Source organism: Macaca fascicularis, chromosome 14, assembly GCF_037993035.2.
Source record: "Macaca fascicularis isolate 582-1 chromosome 14, T2T-MFA8v1.1".
Taxonomy (NCBI): Eukaryota; Metazoa; Chordata; class Mammalia; order Primates; family Cercopithecidae; genus Macaca; species Macaca fascicularis.
This window is the reverse complement of record NC_088388.1, coordinates 105,700,784-105,715,176: the sequence shown is the minus strand read 5'-3', so window position 1 is coordinate 105,715,176 and position 14,393 is coordinate 105,700,784. Positions and strand designations below refer to the sequence as shown.

At 35.2% G+C, this 14,393-nt stretch overlaps 1 protein-coding gene and 1 long non-coding RNA gene across 3 annotated transcripts in view; one reads left to right on the top strand and one right to left on the bottom strand.

The window, feature by feature from the left end:
- The window catches only part of LOC135967113 (uncharacterized), a 574,461-nt gene that overhangs the window by 43,911 nt on the left and 516,157 nt on the right, over positions 1-14,393 (bottom strand). The window lies entirely within an intron of this gene.
- GUCY1A2 (guanylate cyclase 1 soluble subunit alpha 2) overlaps positions 1-14,393 on the top strand; it is a 525,457-nt gene that overhangs the window by 496,600 nt on the left and 14,464 nt on the right. The window lies entirely within an intron of this gene.

Below are 14,393 nucleotides of genomic sequence, written 5' to 3'. Positions count from 1 at the left end.
TCTTCCTACAACAAGGGAAAATTGAAATGCTAAAACCTGCCTGGAAATATAGCCCCAATCTTACTTCTACATACCTCTCTTTGAGGACTTTAAAAAAACAACAACGACGTATAAATTATGTAAGCAAAATCTGGGGAGGAAAAAGAACTTTCACAAATGAGACCTCTGGCTTGTAAAGGATTTTTACTGGGACTTCAGATATAGATTCCTGAAGACAGGAATCTAGTACAGAACTGAATTATATTTCTATATTTAAGAAGCAGTAGAGCCCTTGGCTTGAGAAGACTAAGAAGCTATCCTGAGACATAAGTAATTTTTATAAAGATGACTACAGTCCTCTCACTGCATAACCTGCCCTCAGACATAGATACCCACATATCATCTCTTACAAAACTCAAGAACTTATATTTATCTTTAGACCTCTAGCACCAAGTTTAAAATTGCACAGACCACATTTTTGTGTAAGAGTTTAATATAGTGCATAATTCCTACCCTAGGAATTAAGAGAACTGCATCTACTATTGGTTAAGCTATTTGATGACCTAGATGAGCTCTCATGCATCTTTTAGCTCCACCATTTCATTATAGTCACAGCAAACATTTATTGGATTACTTATAATTTATTTATATTATCATTTAATCATTACAGCAAGAGTGTGAGTTCTGAATTGTGATTATCTTTGTTTTTCAGACGGGAAAATCTGAAACTTAGGTTAAATAAGTCACTAAGAACATTGAGCTAAATAAGTGCGGGAGTCATAATTCAAACCCATAGGTGCCCTACTCCAAAGCCTGAGATCTTACCCGTGACCAAGCTGTCCCACTGGGTTGATAACTACTTGAAATAACATGTAAAAAAAACAATAATTACTTTTTTAAAATTTTAGTTGACACATTATAATACATGTTTATAGGATACAGAGTAACATTTTGATAAGTGTTTACAATGCATAATGATCAAGTCAGGATAATTAGCATATCTATCACCTCAAACATGTATCATTTCTTTGTGTGAGGAACATTCAAACTCTGCTCTTCTAGCTCTCTGAAAGTACACAATGAATTATCATTAACCCTATTCCCCCCAAGTTCTGCAGAACACCAGAAATTATTCCTCCTATCTAGCTGAAATTTTGTATCTGTTAACCTCTCTACATCGTCTCCTCCCCTCTTACCCTTCCCTAGCCTTTAATACCTACAATTCCACTCTCTATTTTTATGAGCACAAATTTTATTTTTTAAAAAAACCCATTAATTTCTGAATATTACTGGCCTCAATGAGAGGATTTCTTCTGCAAGAAAATGGTGAAGAGTGCAGTGGGGAGCAAAGTGGAATTAGAGCAAGGGAGATTCATTTTCTCTTTGTAGATATAATGCCCTCAGGTTGAACTTTTGCTATTCTGGAGTTTTTATACTCAGGATAATAAAAAGGAAGGATATTCCTTCTAAAATGGTTATTTGGAGTGTCTGTATTTCTAACTGTATCAGTATCTCTAGATCTGAAATGAACATGAGTAGATGGGACAAACTTGTGGCAAGTGGAAACTTCCAAGTGACAAAGAACATTGTCTGTTGCCTCTGTGAGGCTAAAAAACATTTTGTGTAAGCATTTATCGAATGCATATGATAATTTACTGGGAATATAGGCTTGCTTTTAGGAATTTACTTTATAAACAATTTGGAGGAATGCGTCTTTCTGGTAAATTCAGAGAAAGATGAATGGAATAATTGAAGAATGATGACATTTCTTGGTTATAGTTTTATTTCATCAAACTGTACCTTGGATATAGTTTAATAATCGGTAATACTAGTCAAAAACACTAGCTAGAAACTCTGCTTCTGTTCCTTTGTCAATGTAATTATTATACAAGGGTGACATTCTGTGTTATAAATATTTACTCTTCTTCCTATGGATGCTTAATGTGGGGAAAGATCCAAAGAAACTTCAAGAAATTCTTATCTAGTAGTTTTCCTGTAGCCTGGCAAGTTAGACATATTTTTCTTTATGATTTAGTTTATTATTTGGCATAGGTTTGGCTTGTATGATTAGGCATAAAATTAAATCTAGAAGTAAAGTTTTGCTGTTTTTCTTTAGGTCCCATTCCTAACTAGTATGAAGGGAAAGCTTGGTGGTTCTCTCTTCTCATGATGGCAGTGCTAAAAAGTTAATTACCTAGTTCTAGGATTCAGAATTTAAAGGCATTAATCTGGTATTCATATTGATAATTCCTATTTATATGGGAGACATCTGTTAATTTCACACACAAAAAGAATTTCCTTGAAGTATAAATACTGTTTCATTGGTCATAAATAACATTTACAAATAATGCCAAGTTTAAGTAAATTTTACGCATTATCTAAAATACTATAAAGTGAAAATTAATTACTAAGATAATTAAGCATGATTTAAAGCAAAAGAAAAAGTCACTCCTTACATTCTCCTTTCCCTTTCTCCATTAAAAATGGCACCATGTCTAGTGGCCTGGAGGTCAATATTTATTTTGTAATTAACACAGGTTTAATAATCCTTTCTGAAGTTTCTTTTAGATATCCACAGTTTAGCTAAAAAGGCCAAGTTCTTTAGAAAAGTAAGTGTTAAACATGTTTGGCTGTGGAAACAATTCAAGTAATATCTGACTTAAAATCCAAGGTGGAACATAGTTAAAAGTACTACTGTTGAGGTTTTGGGGGGTTTTGCTGTTACATTTAAGCCTTATGATTATTGTATTTATGCAGCATTTTCTACGCATACTCACATGTGCTTGTTTCTGGAGAGAGTTCTTTTTTAAATATTCTCATCAGATTTCAAAGTGGACCATGATTCAGAAAATATTAAGAACCACTACTGACAGATTAAATAAATGACCAAATAAAAGAATGTGAATTTCATATTCCTGTTCTGCCACTAATTAGTTTATGACCCTGGATAAGCCACATAAATGATCTCATCTTTCATTTACTTATAAATTATAAACTAGGTTAGGTCTAGATAATTCTAAAAATATTTTATACTAAATCCTGGAACAGAAAAAGTAGCATTAATAGGAAATCAGTGAAATCTGAATAAATTCCACAATTTACTTAATAGTTATATACCATTGTTAATTTCTTAGTTTTGACAGATGTACCCAGGTTAAGTGGAATGTTAACATTAGATGACATTGAGTAAAGACTATGAGAGAACTCACTTCTTGCAGAACTATACTATGTATCTTTGCAATTCTTCTATAAATCTAACATTATTCCAAAAAATGCTTATTTAAAAAATTATTATAGTTCTGACATCCAGACCAGGCACAGTGGCTCATGCCTGCAATCCTAGCATTTTGGGAGGCCAACGGGAGAGGATCACTTGAGTTCAGGAGTTTGAGACCAGTCTGGGCAACACAGTGAGACCTTGTCTCTACTAAAATTAAAAAAAAGAAAAAAAAAATACCCAGATATGGTGCATGTGCCTAAAGTCCCAGTTGCTCAAGATGCTGAGGCAGGGGGATCATGTAAGCCTAGGAGATGGAGGCTGCTATGAGCCGTGATCACACCACTGCACTCCAGCTTCAACAAGAGTGAAACCCTGTCTCTAAAAAATAAAAATAAAAAATAAAAATAAAAAAAAAGATCTAACATTCAGTGAAAGCTGAAAGCTGAGAATTCATTTTTCAACTTACATAACAGAGGATCTTATATACTATTAGAGACCCACTGAATGTTTTTGAGCCTGGAAACAACATGATCAAAGAAGAGCTTCCACAGGGAGTGAAGTAGGGAATACCTAGAGGTGAAATGACCATAAGATAAGAGGTAACAGCATTGTTCCAGGCCAAAGGTACAGTCATGAACTAAGGCCATCATGGGACTAGAGGTATAGAAGACATGAAAAAACTTTAAAGAAATAATTGACGGGGCTGACTGGGCAAAAACACATAGCCATTCTATATATTGTATGGTTAATACTGTGCCTTGAAATTGGAAGGCCATATTTATTCACTTTCAGAATTAATGCCTTATGAATATATTTTTAACTTTAAAGTTCTTACTTTTAGGTTTAGCATGTAATCAAGCCTCTATATCGTTTTAAATTTCTCCTTTTTTCCAATTGTGTGTACATTGTTCTTTGAAGGAAATGGCAAAATTTTATATTGTTCGTTTGTATATGGTACTATGTTATATTAAGGAAATATGTCTGTTTCAAATCCCCTCAAAACAAGGCAATCTACTTTCTAAAAAACTGATCATGAATTGTATTACTTAAATACATTTTAATATTTATTAAAATACAGTATGTTTGGAGTATTCATTTTTAAACTCGAGAATTGAAACCAGTCTTAATTGGGCCTTATCTTTTAGCAGTCAGTTCTTCCCACTGTTGTTTTGTGTGTAACACTGTGCATCAGGAAAAATCTGATTGCTCTAAATACTATGTTAAGAATCCTTTCTGTGGCTCTTATTAAAGTGCAAAGATTCTCATGCATTAGTCACCTATTACTAAATCAAAATTGCTTTCTAATCAGTTTTTGTGATATTGGCCAACACGACAACGTTTCCTCTGGAGATCTTACTTGAAAATTTTTCAGATTTGCAACTCTAACATGTTTGATCATGCTGCTTTGTATGATCCTCTATAAACTGAATACTATATAAATTCTCAAGCTTCACTAAATGTTAGAGCTGTAACTAATCTTTGAAATAAATTAGAGTAAAATCTTTCTTTTTCCACAAGGAAATTAAGAAACCAGAGAATTTAAGTGACTTAACTAATGCCATCAACTAATTTGTCTCTGTCTAACCTGTATGGGGGAAGGAAAAACTCTAAAACATAAGAGATCAGATTTACTGAGCCTACCTATACCTCTTCTCTCTCATCATTTCTCTCTACAAAAATGAGTATTTCTGAGAAGCATAATTTTAGTGGAGGAATATTTTCTGTAAAACATTGTTCATATAAGAAGTCGGCTGAACTCTTAAAGGAAAAAAGCATGACCTTTTTTTTGCCTCCAAATATTTTCCTAGGTTGATTTGCCTTCTTGGGGGCTGAGGTTATTACAATTCTGCATGATCTCCTTAGAGTACATTTAGGCTAACTCTATTTCTGATTCGTTGACTAATACAGAAAATAGAGAACATAGAATACTTAAGTCTAGGAATCTAATTTGGTACTAATTTTGAAGTAATGAAATCAACTAATATTCACTTTTTAAAATAATTGTGCGTATTTTCTTCTTTCCACTTCTTTATCTTTTATACAGAGAGACCAGCACAATGATGAACTCGTTTTTAAGAAAGACTTTTGGTCAGAGAAGTGAAAAAATGTGAGGAGATTATTTAACTTACAAGAACTGGTTCCAGTTATCTTTTCTAACCTCTCACTTATCATCTCTTTTTCAAGTTCTGTCTATAGACATATTAAACTTTTGCGTGAATGTTTTAAATTTTAAATTCCTTGACATTTACTAGAAATGGAGTTTTTAGGCTGTTAAAGGTCAAAACTGACAGGGTCCGAAGAAGTCAGTGGTGGAATGATCTTTAGCATCCTAAAATTTAAGAATGTAAAGGGCATTAGTTTGGCCACTCAAATAGGAACATCCCAGAAGATGTACTCTCTCTAGCAGGTACCAGATATGCAGAGTGTGAAACCTATAGTTAAGCACACTTTGCCATCAGTACTTACTCCAGAGTGGATTGCAGACAAAATGTGCAGGGGTGTCACTGAAGTGCCTCTGAGACTCCCTGCCTCATCATTTCCAGGGGACATACAGGAAGACTATCCCTTTTGGAGAACTTATTAGCCTGAATTTTAGATCCCACAGATTGCCTCAAATTATAAAATTACTTCAACATCTGCAAGTAAAAATGTTTGCAACCTTAAAATGCATAAACATTTGGTGAGATCCTTTTTCTGTTTTATTTCATCGTGAGCTAGATTCTTACTTTCCTTATTTGGAAAGGTGTATTTCCAGAGAATGAATCATTGCATTTCAAGGGATTTCAGGCTGTCTAGCTGACTCAATAACTAGTTTCATTGGACCTATCTTCAGACTGCATCAGATCTTGGAGCAGGGAAGCACAAAGCAGACATACAGGACAGAGTTCCTTCTTTTCTTCCATTCAAGTAGAAAGAAGAAGATAAATAGGAAAAATGCAGGAACTTTACAACGCTTAGGAAAACATAATGTGTCTCGATGTTTTTTATTTTCATTTTCAGAACTGTCATCCTTCTCCTACACCCAAAAAAATCCGAATGCATTCCTTAGCAAAAAAAGATATTCAGGTGAATAATTTGTAACAAGAGAATTTCTAATTAAGCAAATCGAGCCCCTGAGTTTATCATTATACTTTTCTGAAGTTAATCATTAATCTTTTTTGAAACAACAACAAAATGACTTCCAGATATCACTCAGGTATACACTTTCCACCTTCCTCTCTTCCATTATATTGGAACAAAATGACATATACACATACAAACACACAAAGACTGGAAGAGGATTTGGAAATGGAAGAGGAAGGTGGAAAGCGTATGCCTGAGTGATATTTGGCTTAATGTCTAAAAGAAAGCTGAAGTCTCAGCTCCTACAGAAGGAGTGGTTAAGAAGCAAGTATATTCACTCTGAATCTAAATATCAGCCTGTTTACATGCACACATGCATATGCACACACACACACAGAACCTAATTAGAAGGATAGTCTAAAAGATCCAAAATATGACCAAAATAGACTCCAGAAAAAGTACAAGGGTAGAAAACACTCTAGGGTATTTTAAGTAGGAAGATATACAGAGAATAATGTGCTTACAGAATCATGAGAAGAGATAAAAATCAGGTTCTAAGCTGGATATCTTGAAATGATACCCATAAAATATAGAAATGGCCAAGTACACAAGCTCCTACCCCTGTGCTCACCATGGGAACTGGAATAGTCTAGGTCAGGAGCCATGGCCACAGCCATACTAGCCTCTGTACATCAGGAAACTAAAAAATGGGTGCCTAAGTATGCATTCCTATGATCATGAAGTTAGATGTTAGACTAACATGTCACCAGTACTGGAGCATCTTCTTGACACTTAGGAAGCTAGAAACTGGAGCCTGCTTCTGCAAAACTCCAACATCAGTAGTCACTGTTAATGGTCAGTTGCCAAGAGAAATGGGATCTACTTCACTTCTGCCATTCAAAACTTTGTCAGGTCAATATTATTTTAGGAAACTAATAATTACTCAGAACCGTAGTAGCTAGGGGAATTGGGAAATGTAGTTTCAAGCTAGGTAGTCATGTACTTTTGTAGAACTTTATTACCAATAAATAAAGGGAGGACAAATTTTGGGGCACAGCTAACTCTAGAAGAATATAAGAGGTTTATTCTCCTGAGACACTGAACCAGAGGAATTCTAAATTCAGGAAGGTAAATATGGGAGGTTTAAATAAAAGTCTACATTCATAACAGTGAGATTCCCAGGTTATTTCCTAAATTCAACTTCCAGAATGCTGAAAGCCAGGTGTAATACCATAGGAATGACCGGAATATTGTTACTTGGACAAACTGGACCAAAGGAAAAACAGTAAATATATCGATATTTGGGAACCCTAATGAAATGGCCAGGGGAAACCTACAATTCAACAATATTTTGCTACACACAAACCTTCTAACCATGTCGTAATGACTTACACTTAAATAGAAAGATATTTACAGACATTAATAATTTGTTGAATGCCTTGACATGAAAAAAAGAGACCAAAACAAAAAAGCAAGCAACAAAATCTAGTCAATGAATATCTAGAGGAAAAAGAGACAATATAGAGAATTAAAGAAAACTATAAAAAGATGAATATTCTCATAAATTTAAAATAGTAAGAACACAAGAAAAAATAAAATCATACCACAAGAGTGGAAATTAAAATGATATATCTGAAATTTTAAAATTATTTACGTGTTGGAAAATAATGTTGGATGCAATCTTCCAGAAAACAGAATGTTTTAAAATGAGGGAATAATTTGAGAAAAAGGAAAACAAATTAGAGGATTAATTTACCAGGTCCAATGTCTGACTAAGCCAAAATGCATAAAAAGAAAACATATAAAACAAGGCGTACGAAATTATTATTATTTTTTTTTTGTATTTTCAAAAGGATTTATTTTAGACCCTGATTTCCCTTGAAAATGGATCAATAATAAAAACAAAATACATCTATGTATTTCTTTTTTTTTTTTGCTGTTTTATTTATTTTTTTTAATTTATTTATTATTATTATACTTTAAGTTGTAGGGTACATGTGCATAACGTGCAGGTTTGTTACATATGTATACTTGTGCCATGTTGGTGTGCTGCACCCATCAACTTGTCATTTACATCAGGTATAACTCCCAATGCAATCCCTCCCCCCTCCCCCCTCCCCACGACAGGCCCCTGTGTGTGATGTTCCCCTTCCTGAGTCCAAGTGATCTCATTGTTCAGTTCCCACCTATGAGTGAGAACATGCGGTGTTTGGTTTTCTGTTCTTGTGATAGATTGCTAAGAATGATGGTTTCCAGCTGCATCCATGTCCCTACAAAGGACACAAACTCATCCTTTTTGATGGCTGCATAGTATTCCATGGTGTATATGTACCACATTTTCTTAATCCAATCTGTCACTGATGGACATTTGGGTTGATTCCAAGTCTTTGCTATTGTGAATAGTGCTGCAATAAACATACGAGTGCATGTGTCTTTATAGCAGCATAATTTATAATCCTTTAGGTATATACCCAGTAATGGGATGGCTGGGTCATATGGTACATCTAGTTCTAGATCCTTGAGGAATCGCCATACTGTTTTCCATAATGGTTGAACTAGTTTACAATCCCACCAACAGTGTAAAAGTGTTCCTATTTCTCCACATCCTCTCCAGCACCTGTTGTTTCCTGACTTTTTAATGATCGCCATTCTAACTGGTGTGAGATGGTATCTCATTGTGGTTTTGATTTGCATTTCTCTGATGGCCAGTGATGATGAGCATTTTTTCATGTGTCTGTTGGCTGTATGAATGTCTTCTTTTGAGAAATGTCTGTTCATATCCTTTGCCCACTTTTTGATGGGGTTGTTTTTTTCTTGTAAATTTGTTTGAGTTCTTTGTAGGTTCGGCATATGAAATTATTAAATAACTTTTAAAAAATTCCTATAACTGAAAGACATAGTTTGCTTCATCAAAAGCTTCAAAAGGATTCACTAATTGTCATTGTGCCAAATAAAAAAGATGCACTTAGTCATATTATTAATTTTCACAATACCAGAGATAGAAAGATGATGATGATGATGATGACGACGATGACAATAAGAAAGACTAGAAGAAAATTAACATGCAGAAGTTTAAAAAACAGAATGACATCTTACTTTTTAACAGCCAAATACTGAGGAGTAAATGAATTCTAAACAAGAATTTAATGCCTAATTAAACCAATCAAGTTGAGAGAAGAATGAACTAAAGATATTTCCGACATCTAAAGTCTTTAAAAGGTCACTGTCATCGTATCTTTTCTACCCCTCTACAAGATGCATCAGATTCTACTGCCCCTTCCTTTGCCCTTCAAGTATCCCTTGGTGAGCAGTAGCTGGATAGTGAGTAGACAAGTTTGTGGTTACCCTCTGGTAGACAGCATTCTGAGAATATCGCTCTTATAGCTCTGCACGTTACACAGATCTTTCCAACTGTTGAAACAAACAAAAGATTTTCCAATTTCTCACAATTATTTCAAATGTGCAGGTGTCAGAGAGCTATATATACACTAGTCTGCCACTATTAAAGACTGGAACTGGATCTATTCATTTCAGCAAGGTTTATTCTGTCCATGGGGTTCTCCATGGGGCAACCTAGCAAATAAAAATAATCACTTTATGCAAAGACATTTTCAGCAAAACTCAAAATTCTCTCGTTTCCCTCTCAGTCTTCTCCTGTCCCATACATATTATGATGAGAGGTAAGAAAGTACTGGTTCAGGCCTAGCTCACAGAAGGCACTTAATGATTACCTGTTGACCAGTTGACTGCTGAATTCACAGACCCTTTCTAAGAATTCTGAGTCTTGTGTTAAAATTTGAACTAGATTTAGATCATTTGTACTTCAGTATGAATAAGTGTCAGACCCTTTCCCAAGGTAGGATGTAGGACAGAGCACAGAGCATGGTGAAAACTGGGGGAAATGAGCATGCAAACAAGAGGTGAGAGAGTCAGAGACCAGCTTCGTTTCTGCAGCTGTGATGGAGAAGCTCCATGGACCGCCATGGAATCAAGTTTCCTGCACATGCTTGGGAGCCATCCATTGATGCAAAGCAGCAGTGATTTTTTATTTTGAAAAACAATTTATAGAAAAAACTGTTGAGCAGAGAAAGGGTAAACTAGGACAGGCAGGTAAACTAGGATTTGTGTGATTTCCAAATGCTTATTAAACATGTTGCCAAAACTCCCAGAGTGTATAACAACCTGCTGGGGATTACAGCTGGGGATTAATTTAGATTTATATAGAATCTAAGCTTCCATATCAGCCCTGAGGTGCCAAAGAAATGGATTGTTAGGTTGAGCTTTAGGGATAACCCGGGGACTTGGACTTAATAAAGCATTTCAGAGGGGATCCGAGGCTTTGGGATGATCAGGTTCTAACTAATTCCTAATCTTTGTATACATTTGATTGCTCACTCAGCACCGTGACTCATATCATCACCAGGCACGCTGTGTGAAATGATTCCCCTGACCTCCTCCACAAACCCCCCAGCAAGTCATAAAGATTGTCCTATTGGAATTCAACTGAACATTGCACTTCAATGTTCTTATCTACAAAGTCTGCTGTAATAAATACTGGATATCATAGGACCTTGAGTCAATTTATCCTATGTGTTCTCATTTTTATTATTGAAATTTAAAACTGTATTTAGTTTATGGATACCAAAATGTTCACTGGGAAAAGAAAATACAATTTCATAAAAGCTGTTGTCTCTGTAATCTCTAGCAAAGTATATGAGATCTATTTAAAATGTCAAGAGATCAATTCATTGTGAAAAGTTTCCTCCCAGCCAACGTGCAGTGAATTATTTAAAAGTTCTGACATCTGAAGCAGCTGGTACCATCTTCTTTCAGTCATTTACAAGTACTTTCATGGACATAACCCCATTTTTGTTTGGGGTTGAAAATCTCAATTATAGCAAAACAAAGATCTTAGTGAGACAAACAAACTGTAAAAGATACATTTGAGGACTTAAAAGATAGGGAGAAGGGAATGTAGCTTATTTGGAGTCCTAACTGTTGATTATGGGCTTCAAGGAAACTTTGTGGAAAGACTGAACTATGGCTATATGTGGTTCTTAACTTTTGTACTTAAGTCCATAGTTATCACCTCTCCCTTTCTCCTGTAAAATTTCTTCCTTTAGATTGTATCAGATGTTGTGTCATTTTATTGCTAATTTGTTTCAATGAGTATTTCTTGTCATTTTAGTTATACTAACTTATTCTGCGAATCCCCACTTACTCGCCTCCATTCAGAGGGCTATTTGTAATGTCATAACCACTAAAAAGTTTGTTGATTGACATCAATGATTGACACCCACATATTACACAATGATGACTCTTCTATTTGAGCTTAGCAAAACTGTTGTGGAATTCACTGCTAAATTAAACTACTGTATAGGGCGTTTTACAGTTTATTTCTGAAGTGACTGATTATATATCAATAGTAAAGAGAATTGACATTTGTGAAAATGAAAAGAAAGTAAACACTACTGCTGACTTCCATTCTTATTGTCATTAATGATATCTCAGTTTGGTTGTTTTGTGATGGAGAGCTATCTTACCTAGTCTTGTTATTTATTGTTGGACTAAACTTGACTTGTGTTTACAGGTCTAGGTTCCAGTTCCATTGTCACTACTGTCTTGTTGTTTCCTTGAGCAAATCAGTATAACTTACTCTGAACTCACTTTCACCCTCTATAAATTTTGTGGAGATTAGCATTTTTCAGCTTTTAAGTTCAGGGGTACAAGTACAGGTTTGTTACGTACCTGTGCATGTATGGGGGTTTGTTGTACAGATTATTTTATCACCCAGGTATTAAGACTACTACCCATTAGTTATTTTCCTGAATCTCTCCCTCCTCCCATCCTTCACCCTTCACCCTCCAAAAGGCCCCAGTGTGTGTTGTTCTTGTCTATACGTCCATGTAGTCTCATCATTTAGCTCCCACTTATAAATGAGAACATACAGTATTTGGTTTTCTGTTCCTGCATTAGTTTGCTAATGATAGTGGCCTCCAGCTCCATCCATGTTGCTGGAAATGACATCTCATTCTTTTTTAATGACTGCATAGTATTCCATAGTGTGTATTTACCACATTTTCTTTATCCTGTCTACAAGTGATGGACATTTAGGTTGATTCCATGTCTTTGCTATTGTGAATAATGCTGCAATGAACATACACATGCATGTGTCTTTATAAAGGAATGATTTATATTCCTTTGGGTATATTCCCAGTAATGGGATTGCTGGCTCAAATGGTATTTCTGTCTTTAGGTCTTTGAGGAATCTCCACACTGTCTTCCACAATGGTTGAATTAATTTACAGTCCCACCAACTGCGTGTACATGTTCCTTTTTTCTCCAAAACCTCACCAGCATCTGTTATATTTTTTAATTTTTTGTTTGTTTGCTTGTTTGAGACTGAGTCTCACTCTGTCACCCAGGCTGTAGAGCAGTGGCATGATGTCGGCTCACTGCAAGCTCCACCTCCCAGTTCAAGTGATTCTCCTGTCTCAGCCTCCTAAGTAGCTGGGATTTACAGGGGCACTCCAACATGCCTGGCTTATTTGTATTTTTAGTAGAGCTGGGGTTTCACCATGTTGGCCAGGCTGGTCTCGAACTCCTGACCTCGTGAGCCACCCACCTCATAAGCCTCCACAAATACTGGGATTACAGGCGTGATCCACCATGCCCGGCCCTTGACTTTTTAATAATAGCCATTCTAACTGGTGTTAAATGGTATCTCATTGTGATTTTGATTTGCATTTATCTAATGATCAGTGATGTTGAGCTTTCTTTCATATGCTTGTTGGCTTCATGTATGTCTTCTTTTCAGAAATGCCTGTTTATGTCCTCTGCTCACTTTTTAATGGGTTTTTTTTTTCTTGTAAATTTATGTTTCTCATAGATGCTGCATATTAGACCTTTGTTGGATGCATAGTTTGTACTTTTAGCTTTTACAAACAACTATATTATGTGAATAAAATGGGATAAGACTTTTGAAAGAATTTTGAAATGTTAGAAGGAACCTCGTTTTTTATATACCAAATGAATATAATCATTTTGTGTTTTTTTTTAAACTGCCATTATATCCTTTAACAATCAAAATACTATAGCTCTGGTTTTTCAAATTAAATATAGACTGTTCATATTATACCTTATTAGTACTACCAACTGTTGTTTTAGGTAATATTTCCTATCCATTAATAGCATTCGAGAAGGAATATTTTCTTCTCCTTATTCTCATAATTGACTGTGCAATGTTCTTGTATGTTCACACATCCTTTATTCTGCTTGTGCTTACTGGTTCTTTTGCCCCAACCTGTCTCCTACACAGCATAACTTGGAGCTGCTGCTAACATGAATCTGTGTTAGGAGGATGGGTTGTTTTTAAGAAAAAAGTAATGGGTTTGGATCCAAGGTGCTTTCCAAATAAAGTCCAAACTCTTAGTTTAGGGCTTTAAAACTTTTTCCTAACCTACTGTCCCAGTCTTAACCCTCATTCTGACCTCACTGGGGAATGTCATCATATGGTTAGAAACTTTACATTTTTCTTGTTTCTAACCCTTTGGTTACATCATTCTGTACATGCCTTTAAATAACATCTAGTCCATGAAGTCTCTATGGTCCTCCCACTGCAAATACTTTTTTCCTCTAGACTTCTGCAATTTTCGTGGCTACTTTTCTGATGGCATCTAGCCTATTCTGTTCTGTACTTTTATATTACTCTGTGTTTTGTTCATTTGTTGAGGGTTTTTAAAAACTCTTTTATTCTGTTTCTGTATCTGTTGACAAAACTGTGAGCTTTTTAGATGTGTTCTACTCCTTATATTCACAGAAGTGTCTAGGAGGTTTTTCTTGGGCAATAAGAAATAGTCTATAAAGAGCTGTTGAGTTAAATTGAATTGTTGGGCCGCACTTTCAGATACAAGTATGAAACTGAACATTACATGAAACTGGACAAGTTTAACGAATAAATTTATTCCAGTGTTAGTGTTTTGAAGAAGAGTCTTTATATGTGACTGGAAGAGAAGAATCAAGCTGTTTAACCAATAATGGTATCGAGTTTGGATAGCATGCTTGGCTAGAAATCAGCAAGCAGGTATCAAAGACATTGGGAGTCATGAAATGTTGTTCTACAAAGTTAAAT